The 19,277-nt window shown below is 46.8% G+C and overlaps 1 long non-coding RNA gene across 1 annotated transcript in view; it reads right to left on the bottom strand.

The window, feature by feature from the left end:
• Positions 1-513: 513 nt before the first annotated feature.
• LOC141419679 (uncharacterized) overlaps positions 514-19,277 on the bottom strand; it is a 32,474-nt gene continuing 13,710 nt past the window's right edge. Inside the window, exons 2-3 of the long non-coding RNA XR_012444298.1 lie at positions 2,560-2,710; positions 514-2,215 (exon numbers count right to left, since the gene is read on the bottom strand). This is a non-coding gene — a long non-coding RNA (uncharacterized lncRNA). The remainder of the gene's footprint in view (positions 2,216-2,559; positions 2,711-19,277) is intronic.

Below are 19,277 nucleotides of genomic sequence, written 5' to 3'. Positions count from 1 at the left end.
CTCCTGGATTATCACATCCTTTGTTTTTCTCCCTTCTCTGCTTCCCTTACAGGCAAAACCAGGGACCAGTACCCTCCCAACTCATTGCACAACTATATGATAATCCTGAATGTTTTTTAGCTGAATCCACTTAAAAATAAGGAAGGAAATTCTGACACATGCAACAATGTGTGTTTGAAGATATTACACTAAGTGAAATTAACCAGTCACAAAAATGCAAATACTGTAGGATTCCACTCATGTAAGGTCCTCAAGAGTGGTTGCCAGGGGCTGGGGGAATTCGGGAGGGGTGGGGTGGGGGGTGGAAGGGGGGAGTTGTTTAATGGGGACAGAGTTTTGTTTTGCAAGATGAAAACAGCTCTGGAGCTGGGTGGCAGTGCAACAGTGTGAATGTCACTTGGAAATGGCAAAACCGGCCAATTTTATGTTAGGTACGTCTTGCAAAATTAAGAAAGAAATGAATTCAGTAAACATTTAATGAGCATCTACTCTGTGCTCTGCACTATGCACCCAAAGTCAAAAAACAGCAGCCTTACCTTCTGGGATCTGTCAGTCCAGTCAGGCAAAGTGACACGAATGTAGTCAGCTGTGTGAACAGCGCCATCATCGAAGAATGTCCTGAGTTAGCTGGCACTGTTGCTGGGGTCCCGGAGCAGTGCTGGCTTCCAGAAGGAAGTAGGATTTCCAGGAACTGAGATGACTTCATGTTGGGTGGGGAGTGGGGTGATTGGGGACACACAGCATTCCAAACAGACAAACAGCAGGAAGGAGTCTAGAGGTGTAACTAAACCTATATCCCCCACATTACATTGCACACTGGAGGTCTACAACAGTGCTTCTCAAACCATGTGTGGTGATGGGCCAGATTTATACGGTTAGGTAGATAGATAGACAGATTTCTTAAAATTTCCAGTCCATCATAGACTGGGTGCAGCCTATTGCACACAACTAGTCTGGAGCTCGTGCTGTATGGGGTGAACCACAGAAGTTCAAACTGGATCTGGATCCTGATCAAGAGTCCACTGATCCCATGCTTGGATGTCACGGCAAGTTCAAATTGCTTTCAAGGTTTCTGAGTAGTTTCTGTCAATTTCTAAGTTCGTCTCATGGTGGACCAGCAGTGGTCCACAGAGCACATTTGAGTAGCATTGGTCTAGAAGCTGGTGATTCCCCCTAACTTTTCATTTCATTTGCTGTACCTTCCTCTGTAGAGTCTTAGCAAGCCCATCCACAAGACGCCCTCTCCCTGCCCACTAAGGAACGCCCACTTGTTAATCAGCAGTGTTTTCCCCGTGTTTCGAATATGGAAGGCTCCGTCAGTATTAAATGCTATTATTATTATTATTATTATTAGCTTCGTGTCCACTATAGTGGATGTCATTTAATTAGAACTGCATAATAGGCAAATCTGCCTTAATTGGCTGGGATGTGGCTAAGAAACCATTTTTCGTCTGCTCTGCACTCTCCACGCTGTGGCCATCACATCACGTTCTCCGGCAATGGGTCATTTTGGAGACCTTGGGCAGGGTTCAGGGAAGGTCATCTGACTACTGATTAACACTTCATTAGCACCTTTTTCATGTAGCATAGCAGTGACTTTGTAAATTTAAAAATTTCAGGGGACCACTTAATGTGGAATTAAACTACAAGTGCAATATTTAAGATGCATGAAATTGTTTTACGCATTACAGCATTAACTAGCTCTTAATTTATGCAGCGCGTGCCAGCGAAGGGCAATTAAAGTGTAACAGGAAAAAAATTATGGTTCTCTTCGTTGTTCTGTCTTTTCCTCTAACGATGCTTTTGAAGGTTTTTGCTACATTCGTATCTCAACCGCTGTTCTAGATTTAGGAGTAACTGGTATATTCCAAAGCTTGTTTCCCTGCAGGAACTGATGTGATCTTCAAGGTGAAGTCATCTTCAACCAGTATTTCACTTTCAGAACCTAGAAATCCATCCTGCCTCAGTGATTGGTCCACAGATCGGCACATCACAATTAAAGCCAATGAAATGTCAGAAGACATTTGCTGGAGCCTTATGAGAAAGTTATGCTAACTGTGCCCTCCTTGGTAGTTGTGGAAGAGATTTGTTCTCTTACCTTGGCTGATATGGTATGAAGATGTGAGATCTGGAGCCACAGCAGCCATTTTGTAAGCAGTGTAGAGACGCAGGGGAGCCAGTGTTTATTTAGGAATGAATCCAACATTATGGGAGGCTATAATGTTGTACAATAAAAAGAAACATTACTGCAGACACCAAATTGAGACTTATCTGAAGGGAGTCCAACTTCAGGTCTGCACATTCCTACCTTCCTTCCTTTATACCTGCTGTTCCCTTTTACTGAATTGCTTTTCCATTCTCTCCCCATCCCTCAAGGCTGAAGCCAAGTGCCACCCATCTAAGAACCGTGTTCCCCTTCTCTGGGATGTTCATTCCCTTGACTTGAACCCCTCCTTCCACAAAGAGCACACACTGCCCTGAACAAAGGGAAGCTCCTAGTGTGACCCTCCCTCTCCTCTGCAAGTTCCCAAGCTCCTTTCCCCGGCATTAGTGTCTCACCTGGCACACTGTGTCTGCAACGGGCCTGAGAGGAATGGTACCTATTTGGACAGTGTAGTCAGGAGAGGAGAGGAGAGAGTGGATGTGACCCCGTGCTCTTCTCAGCCAAAGCCAGATCATAAGATGCTGGACGAAGGTGGCCCTGCAGCTGCTGAGAGAAGGGAGGACTTGAGATAAGAAGGGGGAGGAGCCACAGATGCAAGCCAATTAAATTTCTCTGTCCCTCTGTTTACAACTTACTTATGGGGGATAGTCTACATGCATGGAGCCAAATGCCAGGAAAGTGTGGGCTTCCTTGTCTGTTGTCTCCTCCCCACCACTCTCCAAGCCCTCTGTGGCAGACATGAGGCCCGGCCACTGCAAGTGTGGTCAGTGGCCAGCCTCAGTATGCACGGCATGCAGCCTTTCCAGGTGGCTCCCTGTTAATGCCTGAGCCAGACAGTGGTACTCGGCTCCTTGGATGGGTGCTTTTGGCTCAGAGCGCCCCCGGGACTTGGCAGATCTACACTGCTTCCTGATGGCTCTCCCTGCCCCACCTTGCTTCCTCCCCTTCTTCCATGGTTGCTACTTACAATAAACTGGGACTACCTGAGCATCTGCTTCCTTCCACAGCTGCTAACTGCTGGGTGTGCATCCCTCCAGGCTTGCATTTCCCACTCAGGTACCACCGTGTGCGTGGACTATTCCACCTGAGCTTTGTCGTCCCCCCCACACATAAATGTGACTGCACTGGGTGAGTGGTTCCACAACTTTTAAATTGAACCCATCTTAGTGAACAGTAGATATCAGTGTACAAAGATGTCAGTAGACATCTTTCTTTTTCTTTGCTGTATAGTCTACCACATAATATACCACGACATAGGTAGCCCTTTGTTTATTTCACTTTTTTTTTCAGTGCTTGGGATGGAACCCTAGACCTTGGAAATGCTAGGAAAGCAAGCACTCCACCACTGAGCTACACCCCAGCTTCCATTTAAGCATTCTTATAGATGGACATTTGGGGTTTTTTTCTTTTTTTGGTGGGATAGAAGTTTGAACTCAGGACTTTGCGCTTGCAAAGCAGGTGCTTTACCGCTTGAGCCACACTTCCAGTCTATTTTGCTCTGGTTATTTTGGAGATGGAGTCTCGAAAACTATTTGTCAGAGCTGGCCTAGAATCACAATCTCAGCCTCCCAAGTAGCTAGGATTACAGGCTTGAGCCACCGGCGCCAGGTTTGGCCCAGAACCCTTGACTCTCCTGCCTCAGCCTCCCAAATACTGGGATTATAGGATAATAGGTGTGCACCACCAGACCCAGCTTTCCAATTCCTATTCTTAATTATGCTGTAAAATGATGGATTTCAAATACTAATAAACTGAACAGTACTGCACGCACAGTGAACCATGTACAGTGAACGACTAAAGGAGGGCCCCCGAGCTATATCGCTCATTTTCTGTGTTATGATACTTTGACACCTGGGGCCTCCTGACCCTGGAGGGGCTGCACCCTAGACAATAGTAAACAGCTCCCCCCTGTGAGCTTGCCTTTCAAAGGCAAACCAGCCAATACAGAGCAGACCCTCCCCCTAACCACCTCTTTTATGGAGGGAATTTCAGACTCCTGGCCTCTGTTCACCCTCACCACCCCAAGAACAGGTACTAGACAACTGGACCCAGCATTTCCAACCCAGCCCACAGAAATGAGTCAGATTAGCCAATCCTAAACCTGAGTATTCTGCCTGGTCACGTCTCCCCACAACCCACGGCAAAGGTGCTTGCCCGCAGGGTCTCCCTCTCCCTCTGCCTCCTGACCAAACCTAGCCCTCTTGGTGTCTCCCTCCAACCCATCCTTGCCCTGGGCAGCTATTTGTCTCCCGATCTGTGGGCCTCACCATGTCTGAATAATAACAAGGCCTGGGTTTTAAAAACTGGACCCAGTAAGGTGGAACGAACGTTCTCTTTTCCTCCCAGACGTTCCAGAATGCTCTCGTTTGGGAAACCTTTCTGGGCTAATGCAAAAACCTAAATATAAGCTGTTACTTAAGTCAGACATAGAAAGAACTTCTTGCTAGTAAGCAAAGCCACCTGAATCACCCTATTTCTGGGGCATCTTTAAAACAGTTGTCAACACTAACCTTAGTGAGCTGATCTCCCACAGAGCAGAGGCAGGGACCAAGGCCAGGCAGCCAGGGTCCTGCCAGCTTCAGCCTGGAGGAATCCATCCCGCACCCGGGCCAGTCTCCAGCCCATGCTGAAGGAGGCCATGAGGCTCCCTCCAGGCTGGCTGCCTGGCAGACAGCTGATGTCATCCTCACCTGAGCGGGGAAGGGGGACGGAATTATTGCCCTCATTGCTGCCCTGGGGCATGGGGGGGTGCGATGACGTGGGGCATCCTGGTGGAAGCTGGCCCGTATTCACAGCTGCCTGCCGGGAGCTGGAGCCTGTCAGCTCGAGCAGCAGCAAGGGAAGACGCTTCTGACACAAAACCCCAGGGGAATCCACGGAGGAGCTGGGCTGTCATTACTTATTAACAATGGGCCTGATCCCAGCCAGGCGGGCCCAGGGAAATTGCCTGTGGGGAGGCCGGCCTCCCCCCAGAGAGGTGGATTAACACTTTCTGGGCAGGAGAGAGCTGTCTGGGGGGTCGATTGTCACAGTTTTGCATGTAAGAGGGGCCATTCTTCGGGTCTTCCCTCTCCCCGCGTCTGCATTCTTCTCTTTGGTTCTTCTGCCCCTTCAGGTTGTAAGCAGGCCATCCCACAGGATGTGGGAGACTGCTGACAGGGAAGATTCGAGAATGCACACAACCAGAAACCCAGATCTAATGAAGGTTCTCTCAGAGGGCCTACAGGGGCAGGAAGAGGAAGAAGGCAGCCAGAGCAGAGGCCAAGGAAAGTCTGTAGACAGACTGGTTATTAAAGCTGGAGCTTGTCTCTTGCTGTCCCCTGGAGGGCTCCTGGGCTCCAGTGCCAGCATGCTTTGTCCAGCCTGGCATTCTCAGGTGGACAGCATGAACCACTCCAACTGCTGCAGGGCAGAGACTGAGATGGAGATGTGCTGTTAGGAGCAGCCCTGAGAGAGTGGGGGTGGCACAAAACTTCAGTGCAAACCCCCAAATGTCTCAGCTGGTGGTGGAGGGTATGGACTGGGGTGAGCCCTCAAAGGTGCCTGGAGTTGGAGTGGGGAGAGTCACTGCAGCTTTGTGTGGATGGGCACCTGGACTTGGTGTGCCCCAGATGCTGGGGTGACCCTGAGCAGGAGGGCTGTCACAGAGGAAGGAAGGAGCTGGGCTTTCCTTAAGAAAGGGGAGGCACAACAAACTCTCTTGAATCTCTGTGAGGCATTCCTCTCCCACGGTGGCCCTGTCCTGTTACCAACAGAGCAAGATGCCTGCCTCCCATTTCTGGCTACAGCTCCTCCCAGCCCTCCTCCTGTCCTTCCCGGTCCTTTTCCCTTCCATCTTCCCCGTGGGTCTACCACAGAGTTTTTCGAAGTTCCCATTATCTGTCATCATCATGACCCGTGGGGAAGCAGCCCTGCCGGGGAGAGTCACGAGAGCACTTTCCCCTTTTCTCTAATTCAGTGGTTCCAGACTTCCCCGAAAGAGGTGCTAACTTGTTCTAGGCTGTTCTGTTTTATTGGTGTCAACCAGGAGCTATTCTGTGCTCTGTAAACTGCACGCGGGTCACTTGGTCTGTGTGTTTAGTTGGGGAGGTTTTGCCCACTTTGGGAGAGGGCAGTGGGCCTAACTGGGGACAGGAGTTTAAGAGTGGGTACTTGGCATTCTATCAGAAGCTCAGTCACCTTCAATCTGCATAAGGGGCTTTGGAAGAGGGGTGGATTGGCTAGAAATAGGAGCCATTCTGGCTCATGCAGGCCCAGTCTGGCGCCCCAAGGTTCAGCCTTGCAGGAATGACACCCTCAGCTTGACTCCCGAGTGTTCCCACACATGCAGCTGCTGATTTGGGGTTTGCCTCCAAGGAGGTTAGAATCCCCTGCTGGAATCCCATCACATTTGCCTCCAGCAAACTTTCCAGCAAGGCGCTGCTGGAGCTCTTAAAAGGACAGAGCTGGGATGTCACCGAATTGACAGAACAAGTTATATGACTGCTTTGTGCAGCTTGCTCAGAGCTTGGCCTGAAGACTTCCTGTCACGGTAACCTGGTGGCCCCGTGTGGGGAAGGGACTTACTGTAATTACTAGAGGCAGCAGAGATTTACCATAAAGAGCCTAATAGCTTTGCAGGACCATATTGGCTTAGGTCCATTTGCATCAGCCTAAAACTCCAGCCAGGTCCTCTATGAAGCCATAATCAGTGTGAATTTCAACCTCACCACAGCTCACTGCTGTGACCATTTTTCCTCGGTGTAGACAGTACCTAATACTTGGTTCTTTGTCATAATGAGTTTTAAGGACTGTTTTCTTAAATCCTTCCAAATCAGACTAGGTGCTGGGTTTACAAATTGGAGACTGATGTCTTGGAGAAAGGGGGGAGGTTAGAAAAAAAAAAAAAGATCAGCTGCCAGACAAGTCTAAAGTTTTCTTGTGCTTGTCAATGTCACAGTAAGGAAGCTTTTATTAAGAGCTGGTGTGCATAGGCACCGGGACACACGTGGCACTGAGCAAACCACACTGACATGGTCCCTCATGTCTGTGTTTACAGTTCAGGTTGGATGACATCTTAGCGAGGCTAGGCTGGGAGCACTGGCCAACCACATGTCCTCCACACAATCAGATAATCAACGTAAAACCCATCAACAAGGAGGTGAGAGGAAGTAGGTACTTGGAATCTAACTATTGGAATCTATTGGAATCAATCTGTTGGCTTGGAATGCTGGTTGCTACAGAATGGAACCAGGGCTGTGTATTCTAAACTTGGGTTAAATCTCTCCCTTACAGCCTTTGCCCTGAAGGGTGGAGTCAAAGTCAATAGTGAAATGGATGGTTCTCAGGCAGCTGTTATGTGCTCACCTGTGAGAGGTAACTTAGGGTACAATATTGGTTCCCAGTGTCCATGGGCCCATTTAGTTGACAAAGCATTCTACTGTCAATATCTAGTTGGACCTTGTCAGCGGCTTAAGATCCTTGGGTTTACCAATAGCCGCGCCCTCCCCTGCTTGCTGACAGAAGTCCAGTTGTGGTCTGCTATTGGATGGCCATGTGTGCCTGGAAGGCGGGCTCAACCCCCAGTTCATGACTCAACTACTCTCAGGCAATCGTGGTGCAAACACCACTCTGAAGATTTGATTTAGAGATGTCCCTGTCCTGATTAATTAGACCTACCAGAGATCCTGGTGGGGAATTTCTCAGAAATATTTTTCTTCTTGAAAAAAAAAAAAAGGGAAATGCTTATAGAAACTACCACCACCATCACTTGTCCGCCATTCTCCTGCCTTTGAACGCTGCTGTAAGGATGTGACATGTTGGAGCAACAGCCATTCTCTGACCCTGGGGAAATGACAGCAGAAAGATTGAAAGAGGTTGGGTCCTTAACGACCTCTTTGGCTGCTCAACCTAAGGCCATTTACCTCTGGAATTCCTGTTATATAAGATATTAATATAACTTGATTGCTTAACTTTTTTAATGTTGCTCAAATACTCTACTGAGAGCATCCTGATAGGTAAAATCCACATTTAATAGTCGAGAAAGCTAAGGCTCACAGAGATTGGGTCATGGAGTGGCAGAGGTTCCAGTTTCATCCGGGGTGCTCTACTTTGCCTCTAAATGCTAGAGTCTTAGGCAACCTCAACATGGTTGCAGGGTGCCAATACTCAGGATCTGTTTTCCTGCCTCCCTTCCCCCACCTAAATCAGAGCTTCTAACCAACATTCTGCTTGAAACAAAAGACAAGGAAGCTTACAAATATTTTTAAACCACTAGCTTACTACCTTTCAATGAACAACGGTGGCCAGCTTTATGCTCTACCATGGGGGAAGTGGGAAGCAAATGACTAAGAGAGAGTCATTCTATTCGTAGGTTTGAGCCCAGAGAGTCCAGCTAGCCGTTCAGTCACATGCTCTCACACAGCCTCCAGACGCACGCACACAAATGCCCTCCTGAAGCACACATATTCCGACGTGCTGCTCGCTTTGCTTTTCCTCCTGCCCGGCTCTCTCCAGTTCTAAAGCACAAAGACACAATGAGGTTAGCACAGGTGCTGGGACTACAGAAGCCCCTGGAGGGCTGAGCGGGAGCAACATTCCCGCCTTGGTTCTGGAAATGGCAGCAGCTACAGCCAGACTTGTCATCTAGTCTTATCTTCTGCCATACCAGGTTCTAGAGCCACCTCTGTTCCCAACTGGGAGCTGCCCTCCCTTCTTCCCTCTCCTCCTGCTGCCACCTTCTTCCTTCTCTTCCCTCCTTCCTTTGCTCTTTTGGTTCAATTTCCAAGGTCTACCACTCCAGACATCTCTTGCTGCATAATAAAAGACCCCTAAATCTAGTGGCTTCAGAAGATTATTTTATTATAGGTAGAGGCTCCCTTCTCCAAGATACAAGCCTGCTGGTTTGTATCTTAAATGTCCCCCAAAGGCCCGGCCTATGGTGCTACTTCCCAATAGCACCGGCAGAAGGAACCTTTAAGAGGTGGGGCTTAGTGGAGGGAAGTTAGGTCATTGGGAGCTCTCCCTTGAAGGGGATATTGGGACCCCAGACCCTTTCCTTCTTCCTTCTCACTTTCTGGTTGTCTTGAGGTGAGCAGCCTCCTCTACCACATGCTCCCTGCCACGGACTCAAAGGCAGCAGACCCAAGTGACCTTGAATGGAAACCTCGGAAACCATGCTCCAAAATAAACTTTTCCTCCTTTTAAGTTGTTTATCTCAGGTGCTTGTCACAGGGAGGAAAAGTCTGATACATCTGGTGAATTATCACCGGTGTTTCCAGGATTGCCTTCCTAAGAGAGAATAATGAAGCCGCTCCCCCCAACTGGATCACATGGCCCTGCTCCTCCCCAGAACAATAACTAGGGCATTAGTGTTGATTGGGTTAAAATGGTAAGGATTTCCCTCTGCTCTGGGGATGGAGTTCCCTTTCCTAAGGGTGATTGAATTCAGTTTGGGTTTCTTTAGTGTTGGATCTGATCTGCTTCCCAGGTTCGCAATGCCACCTCACATCCCCGCCCCGAAATCCCAGGCTCCCTTATGCCGGCCTCGAATTCATTACTCCATCTGACTTGTGCTTTTGTTTTGACACCCTTACTTCTTTCTTCTTTCTGCACTAATAACTGCTTAATGCTTTTCCTGAGGCTTATCTTTATAATCTCTGCAAAGTATGAAACGGGTGCTCTTCAGTTCAGTTAGGTCCATGTCGCGGATGGACAAACTGAACACTTTTGAATGAGTCATTTGAGAGAGCCTGAATAAGGTTAATGGAGGAGGGCTTGTGGTGAAATAAGCAGTTGCTGCTCAATGTCTTTCTCCCTGCCTCTTACTCACACTGCCTCTCCTTTGGTTTAATTGATAGGCAAATTATTGAGTATGTGGCCGGGCTGGGGGCCAGGAGGCTGTTTATAGCTTGCAAATCTTGCCTTTTCTACCTGGACATGTCTGCCAGCAGCCATCAGATAACTGGCCTCTTCCAATGACAAGGGCATGATGGATTTCCCCCATTACTTGCTATCAATGCTTTTGTTAGTTTGCATTTTATGCAGTGCCTTTCCTCTCGGCAACTCAAGGCCTTTTGCAGAGTCTTACGTAATGGAAAATAATTCTGCAAGGTAGGCAAACTAGACAAGGCCAGAATTCAGAAACTGCTCACATGCACCGCAACCCTGCTGGGGCCCATCTGTGTTGAAGCAGTGACATTTGTGACACTTCCAGAGTAAGAGAGCCCAGACACAGGCAAAGGGGGATGCAACTGCCTTTACTAAGCACCAAGGAGGCCTCTCTCTTTGTGCTTGGATCACTGTCTTTCAAATAAGAAAAGGAGGAAATTTAAGAAAAAAAGAAGCAAGAAAGGGAGGAATGGGTATAACCCAAAGTAGAAGTTGGTAAGTAAAGGAAAAGGTGTTCAGCTGCTCTGGTCACCTGGAAATGCACATTCAAACTACCATGAGTTAAACTGCCCCACTAGAATGGCTAATACAGCAAAACTGTTAATACTAAGTGTCAGACGGGATATGGAGCAACTGGAATGTCATAGGCTACTGGTGGGTCTGTATTTGGCATGATCATTGTGGAGAATTGTCTAGTAACCACTGAAGCTGAACAGAAGCCCACCCAATAAACATCCCTGGGAGTTCTGCTCCTAGAGAGTTACTCACAGGAGAGTACATATGTTCCTCCCCAGAGCACTATTCTCATTAGCTTAAACTTGAGATGAGCTGCCCAAATATCCATCCATCATAAATAGAATGGATGAATAAACTATGGTGCAGTTATAATACAGAACGTCACGTAGCAATGAAAAAGACAAACTTCTTCATACAATAACATGGAAAACTTTCACGCACATGATATGGAGGAAGGAAAACAGACACGAAAGTGCATTCTGTGCAATTTCACTTATATAAAATCCAATACCAGGCTCAAGTAGTCTGTGATGGTGGAAAACAGAAAAATGGTGGCCTACTGAGACTGGGGGGGCATGACAGTGCCATTGAGGATGTTGGTGATGGTCTGGATCTTGATTTCTGTAGTGGCTAGCAGGTGAGTTGAGTTTGTAAAAATTCATTGAGCTGTACACTCCTGATTTGCTCATTGTACTGTTTATATGTTGTATTTCAACAAAGGTTTCCAGTAAAGGTGGAAGGGAGCCAGAATGAGGAGTAAGGGAAATATAGGCACATCTCTATTTGGAAACAGGTTGGAACCCGGGCTGGTGGAGTGGCTCAAGGGGCAGAGAGCCTGCCTAGCAAGTGCGAAGCCCTGAGTTCAAATCCCAGTGCCCCCCAAACCCAACAAAAAAACCCAGTGAGTGATGGAAACAGATTGGATTCTGATGCTGTTCTTGAATCTAATTTGTTCATTTGTCCACCCGCTGGTAGCAGCAGAGTAATTATCCACTTTTTTTTCTGGTGCCTAGCTCTCTATTGAAGTTTATGAACTGAAATTTCTTAAGAAAGAAGCTTCTATTTTGAGTAAGTCTGAGGGAACTAAGAATTTATGACTTCATTCACTCACTTATTCGTTCATTCATTCATTCAAAGACAGGAAGAACTATAGTGTGATTCTAAAAGCCTTTGTCCAGAACTATTCATTTCTCATGCCCTCTTATCAGCAACGAGTTTCCAGCTACCATTCCTGTAAAAACAGCCCCCACCCCCTTTTGCCTCAATTCTTGCCTTGGGAAGCTAACACCTGCCAGAGTGGAAGATAACAAGGTAGTGACAGCCTTGAACTAGGGTGTATTTGTTTCTCATAGCTGCTGTAACAGAAAAGGACAAGTGACAGAAATATGTGTCTCCCACAGTTCTAGAGACTGCAAGTCCAAGATCAAGGTGGCAGCAGGGTTGGCTCTTCCTGAGGGCTGTGAGGAGAATCTGTACCTCTCCTAGCTTCTGGTAATTTCCTGGTCATCTTTGGCATTCCCTGGCTTGTAGATGCATCACCCCTATCTCTGTCTTCATGTTCACACAACCTTCTTCTTCAGAGTATGTCTGTCTCTGTGACCAAATGGTCCTTTTCTATAAGGATACCAGTCATATTGGGCTAGGGCTCACACTAATGGTCTCATTTTAACCTAATGGCCTCTGTAAAGACCCTGTCTCCGAATATGGTCACATTCTGAGGCATTAGGGGTTAGGGTTCCAACACAGGTTTTTTTGAGGAAGAAGGGGAACACAATTCAGCCATACCAGAGGGGAAAGGCTCCACCCAAGCACTGCTTCCACACTGTGACTGGGCACATCACATAGAAAAGGCTGACAAGGGACCGGCAGCTTCTAAAACAGATTCAGTGGCCATTTCCATGAAGGGAGGGAAAAAGCAGTTGACCTGAGGAAGAGTTAAAGGTCAGCCAGTGGGGGAATGAAGAGAAGCTGTGCGAAAAGACCAACATGGCTACAGGCACAGGCTCAGGAGACATTCTGGATTTATCCATGGCTGTACACTGCCATTGTATGACATTGACAATGCTACTTTAGGTTCTCTAAGCCTCAGTTTCTTCAGCTGGAAAGGTGGGGTTGTAGTTCCCATCTCACAGGGCTGTCATAGGGCTTGACGGGCTTCTGTAGTGCATCTAAAGTGGCCTGTGCTGGGCTTGGCACTTGGCACACAGTCCATGCAAGAGTTGTTGTCTGGTGCTAAGAGAACCTGAGGAGGGCAGGGCCTCTGAGCTGGTGCTTTAGCGGCTATAGAGAGAACCTTACAATGATTAACAGGATATGTCTTAGTAAGTGCAACCATGGCAGAAGAGTTCAAGGTGAAAAGTACCTCTTCACACTATCCCCAGTTCTCTAGGTCCACATACTTAGGATTTTCCCAAGTGTACCTAATATATATATATATATATATATGTATGTATAGTTTTGTTTTGGGTTTTAGTACTGGGGTAGAACCTAGGGCCTTGCGCGTGCTAAATAAGCCTTCTACCACTGAGCTCTACTCCTCAGCCCACTATACATATATTTATATGTATAGGGGTGTTTGTGTATTTTAAAAGAACTTTTTAGTTACACAAATGGGTTCACAGCAAAGTGATGTGGCATTCCACTCATTCCCTGCTGTTCCTACTTAATTCCAGAGGCACCTGCAGACATCTCATCCAAAGTCTGCCTTTTCCTGTATCTCTCTGCAGGAGGATGCTTGCTGGCCAAGGAGTATTTGCACTTGCCCTTGAGGCTAGCTGGAAACTGGGAAATTAATGGCCCTCAACCAATGAGGAGCAGGAGGTGGTGGATAAGCATCTCAGCCTGCCCTGTTGGTGACCTGATTCTGAGGTGTGTTCCATGCAGTCTCCCAGACAGCCCCCATGAGACCAAGCCCTACTTGCCCACAGTGGCAAACTGCTCCTTTATACAGCCAGTATTGGCTTCCCTCCCTGCCCTGTTTCATTTCCCTCACACCTCAATGTACTTCTTGGATCACCTCCTAAATAATGACTTGCATCCAAATTCTTGTCTCAAGGTCTGCTTTGGGGAAAATGTCAATGAGGACAGAGACAATACAGTCTCTGCACCTGACTTTTTTCCAGCTAGCACTCTGGCTCGTAGACCTTTTCCTATCAGTACATATCACAGGTCCAGTAATTACCCCATAACCTGGGTGCTCCCTAGCCAGTCCTCTTCTGATGGGTAGTTACATTGCTTCCAGTTTTGTGCTCCTACAAGTATCACGGCAGTGAGCAGCCTTGTGTGTGTATCTTTCTACACAACAGGCAAGTATGCCAGAAGGATAACTCTATGAATAGATTTGCTGGGGACAGTTTGGATCAGAACCATGGAGGAGCTCAATTTGGAGGTGACTGAAGTAGAATAGAAAGCAAGCTGGGTAAGCAATTCAAAGATAGGATACTCTTTGCAGTGAGGAGCTGGTGTTCATCCCCAAAGTTTCCTGTGCATTTTAGGGGGCCTTCTGTGTGCTCCAATCCACTACAGCCAAAAAGCCTTCCCTCAGGGTTGCTGTCTTTCAGAAGAGCCCCTCACGAATCCATTCCACATGCTCAAACCTTACTGCTATGTTTATGTCATTGCTAGTTGTTTTTCAAACAAAAATCTCCAGTTTTCAGATGAAAAACAACTTGTTTTGAGAGCACGCACTACTGAGATCGTCAGCTCTTCCTTTGGGTTGTTGAGAAGAAATTAATTTTTAGGGTGGGAGGAAACGGTGAGGAGGCTGGGAACAGATCCATGGTGTGCGCAAGGTGTGTTAGCTGTAATTTGGTCTCTCTGCCCACTCACGAGTGCTTACAGTGTTTACCTGATCATCAGCCTGCACTGAAAACAAATTTTAAAAGCATCAAAATACCTTTTTGTTCTCTCTGAGAGTTATTTGCTGCCTACTGGCTGTCTACTTGATCTCGCCTTAAGACGCAGAGAAAGGCACCCCAGTTCTTGCTCTGGGGACTTGAAATATCAGATATGAAACAAGGGCTTGAAGCAGCAATGGTGGCAGCCACCCAGAAAGTCAAGGTCATTGGCAAGAGGAGGGAATGGATTCTGCTTTCCCTGTCTTTCCTGTTTTTCCCTCTTTCTGTTGCCTTCCCTTTATATCTTCTTTGTTTTCCTTTGTCATGGAGGGTGGGGGTCGGGGCGAAAAATGCTACATGTGTCCTCAAGAAAAGCCTCAGGAAGAAAAGAGATATGTGAAGTTTCTAAAGAGAAGAATGGGTATTTAGTTGGTTTTCTGTTTGTGTGCAGGTGAGCTAAGGGTGCCACTCCGCCCTCCTCCCTCGCTTCCTCCCCCTCCCCCTTTTCTCTCTCAGATTGCTCAGGGACAATGCCACTCCAAGCAGTTCAAATCACCACCCACAGGGAGACATGGGAAAGGAGGGATCCTCCCAGGCATCCCAGCAGATCCAGTTATTCAAATTTGGACCTCAGTGCAATTCCAGGGAGGAAGGCCCCCCTGGCACTCGCCCCATGCTAGGCCCAGGTCACTGAACAGCCCCAATTCTCTTTCTTCATCAGCAGACAAGTAAGGCTTTTGTGCCTGAAGGATGTGTCTGTGGGTTCTCAGACATTCGTGGAATCTATAGGTGCCACTCCCCTCCCTAGCTTAGCTCCCGCTGCCTCCAGCCCCTCAGCAGTGGTGCAGATGGCTGTGAGCAGGACATGAAGCCTGATGGCTTGGACTGGAATCCCAGTGTGACCACAGACCAGCTCTGGGAACTTGGACAAGTTATTTAACTGTCCTGGGCCTCAGTTTCCAAGTTTGCAAGTCAACATGCCTACTTCCTTTGATTGTTTTAAGGGTCAGTATTTGGAAAGACAGTGCCCAGTGCACTGTAAGTCCTGAATCTGTACTTGTTAAATAAACAAGATTGTGCACTCCCCTCACCCTATGACAGTCCTGTGGCCATTGTTCTATTATTACCTACTCCACAGCAGAGTGGCTTAGAGAGATTAGCGTAAAGTTGGTTAATGGGGGAGCTGAGTTTTGAACCCAGCTTTGTCTAACCACTTCTAACCACTGCCCCATGCGAATCTTCACATACGACAAAGTTATTTTTTCTTTCTTTTCCAGGAATGAGATCTTCCACAAAAACAACAATGCTGTTTTAAAGGAGACTGGAATTCCTATGCCTTACTCTCTGTGTCACTCTGCTTACTGTAGGTTCAACAAAAACACTGTTGCTTCTGTCACTGCGGAAAACAGTATGGAGGTTCTTCAAGAAATTAAAGATGATCATCCAGCCATCTTATTTTTGGCTGTATATCCAAAAGAATTGAAAGCAGAGTCTTGAAGAGATGATTGCACACCCATGTTCACAGAAGCAGTATTCACGATAGCCAAGAAGTAGAAGCAATCTAAACGTCCATTGGTAGGTGACGGATAAACAAAATGTGGTGATATCAGTATCAGAATGTAATCACTGCTGGGCAAAGTGGTGCATTCCTGTAATTCCAGCTACTTGGGAGGCAGCAATAGGAGGATGGAAATTCAAGGCCAGCAAGGGCAAAAATGTTAGTGAGACCCTATTTCAGAAACAAGTCAGGAGTGGTGGCGCAGCCTGTGGTCCCACCTACTTGGGAAGTAGAGGTAGGAGGATGGTGGGCCTGGGCAAAGTCAACTTGAGACGCTATGTGAAAAGTAAGTTAAAGTAAAAAGGGCTGGGGGATGTGGCTCAAGGGTACAGTGCTTGCCTAGCAAGTGCAAGGCCCTGAGTTCAAACCCCAGTACTGCCAAAAAAAAGAAAAATGGAATTACTTATGTCAAACTAAAAAAATGGGGCTGAGTGACCATGAAGGAAACGCCCTCACCACATACCTTTATGATGGAAACTATGCAAGGAATTCCTCGAAACCATGGCATCCCAGATAAGCCATGGCACAAGGATGCGTGCCTAACAATGAGCTACTGCCAAGTCCTGCATCAAGTTCCCACAACCAATGGTCTTTGTTTCAAAACAGCTGATGTGGACTTCTTTTTTTTTTCCTTTTCTTGGTGGGGAGGTACTGGAGTTTGAACTCAGGGCCTCGCACTTACTAGGCAGGTGCTCTATCACTTGAGCCACACCTCCAGCCCTTTTTGCTGTAGCTGTTTTGGACATAGGTCACTTTGTGCACAGGCTGGCCTGGATTGCAGTCCTATTTCATGCTTCCTACTGTAACTGAGATGGCAGGCGCACACCACCACGCCCAGCTTTTTTCTCCTGTTGAGACAGGGTCTTGGGAAATGTTTTTGCCAGGCTAGTCTGGAACTCTGATCTTCCTGATCTCAGCTTCTCCCACATAGCTTGAGATGACAGATGCACACCACTGTGCCCAGCTGTTGGTTGAGATGGAGTCTCACGAACTTTTTGTCCAGACTGGCTTTGACCACGATCCTCCCCATCTTAGCCTCCCAAGTAGCTAGTATTATAGTGTGAACCACCAGTGCACAGCTTTCTTTTCCTTTTAAAACCTTCCTCTTCCTCCAATCCCTTGGAATCACCTATGGTCCACCATAGCACACATATACCAGGTTGCAATCTTTGCTATTCCCAAATAAACTCTGTTTTGGAGAATTGATCTCTCGCTCACTCAATTTAGGTTGCCAGTACATAGAACATTACTCAGCCTAAAAACAAAGAAGCTAAGGCATGGTGGTGTATGCCTGTAATTGTAGCATTTGGGAGATTGAGGCAGGAGGACCACAAGTTCCAGACCAGCCTAGGCTACATAGTAAGACACCCTCTCAAAAAAAATTCTGTCACATGCAACAACTATGGATAAAACTTGAGGACATTATGCTAAGTGAAATAAGCCACACACAAACACTGCATGATCTCACTTATATAAGGGGTCCAAAATAGCCAAATTCACAGAAGCAGAAAGAAGAATTGTGGGTGCCACTGGCTGAGGGAGAAAGAAAAATGAGGAATTGGCATTTAATGGGTACAGAGTCAGTTTTGCAAGAGGAAGTTCTGGAAATCTGTTTTGCAGCAATGTGAATACATTTAACATTACTGAATTGTACCTTTGAAAATTGTTAAAAGGGTACATTTTATGTTTTTATCATACTTTTAAAGATAAAATTTAGAAAACACTCTTGCTTCTGAAATACCCAGCTTTCCAAAACTCACTCTCTGATCTTGTGTGATTCATTTGAAATCTCCTTTGCAGAGTATGAGTCCTGGACTAGTAGTGCTAACTCTACCAAGAAATGGCCCAGACACCCCAAGGCTATGTCCAAGCAAGTTCTTTTTTTCAATCCCCTTTCCCCAACCACATGCAGTTTAAAGACTCTTAATGGTTCCGGGTCTGAGGACCCTTTTTAGAATCTCATGAAAGCTGTGACACTCTCCCCACCTTCCCACCTCAAATGCACACCTGCATCCATACAGTCATTTTCTTTAGGATAGCATGGGGCCCCTCTGTGGTCCTCCAAGACCCCTATGTCCCTATGCATTGAAGAGATTCTGCTGATTCACTCAAATACTTCTTTGTTAGGTACTTCTTTCTCTTCCCAGTGAAATCAAAGAAAGGGAGAATTTCTTATTTAAAACAAAAAACAAAACAAACCTGGGCATGGTGACTCATGCCTGTAAATTCCAGCTACTTGTAAGGTGGACATCAGGATAGTTTCGAGGCCAGTGTGGACAAAAAAATCAGCAACCAATAAAAGCTGGGTGTAGTGGTGAAAGCCTGTCTCCCAGATACTAAGGAAGCATAGATAAGAGAATCTCGGTCCAGGCAGCCAGACCCTATCTCAAAAACAACCAAAGCAAGTGCAAGGCCCTGAGTTCAAACTCTAGTACAACTAGAAAGAAAAAAAAGACTGGATGTAATGTTGAACTCCACCAGAGTGGTGGGTACATTAGCTATGTGACAATTCACTCTATCACATACCTACAGATACAGTGGGGTGTGTGTGTGTGTGTGTGTGAGTATACTTACTCTAGGGGTGATTAGTTAGTATTTGAAAGACCGTATAAGGAATCTGCTAAGCCCCAGAAGTGACTACTCAGTGCTTCTAATATCCATTTCTAATAGAGATCTTAGAGGGCTTGGCATGATGGCACAGCCTGTAACCCCAGCTACTAAGGAGGCACAGATAGGAAGATTTTGGTTCAAGGTCAATCCAGGCAAAAGTTAGCAAGGCCCTATCTCAAAAACAAACCAGGCATGGTTGCACATTCTTGTGATCCCAGCTCTTAAGGAGGCTGAGGTAAAAGGATTGTGGTCCTCAGCTGGCCTAGGGAAAAATCTTGAGATCCTATCTGAAAAACAAACTGAAAGCAAAAGGACTGGAGGTGTGGTTCAAGTGGTAGAGCGTCTGCCTAGCAAGTGTGGGGTCCTAAGTTCAAATCCCAGTACTGTCAAAAAAAAAAGAGAGAGAAACAGAGGGAAGGAAGGAAGGGAGGAAGGAAAAGAAATATCAAGATATGTAGCTTAAGACTGAGCTCTACACCTGACAGGAACAAGGTTAGTGCAGCCTCTTGGCACCTTCAGGGCAGCACTCTAATATGGAGTTCCATTTGGCTATTTTCAGAGGACCGTGGTGCCTCATCCACCCAGACATTTGGCTGCTTCTGACAGGCTGGTTCTACCAAGAAAATATCATTGCATCTGCCTCAGAGTCAATCCTGCATGCAAAATGCCTATCCAAGGGCTGGAGGACAGAGTACGGACACTTCTAAACCTACACGAACAGCTT

This window comes from Castor canadensis, chromosome X, assembly GCF_047511655.1.
Source record: "Castor canadensis chromosome X, mCasCan1.hap1v2, whole genome shotgun sequence".
NCBI classification, from domain to species: domain Eukaryota; kingdom Metazoa; phylum Chordata; class Mammalia; order Rodentia; family Castoridae; genus Castor; species Castor canadensis.
Note: the sequence above shows the minus strand (reverse complement) of the source record. Positions and strands in the feature narration are given on the sequence as shown.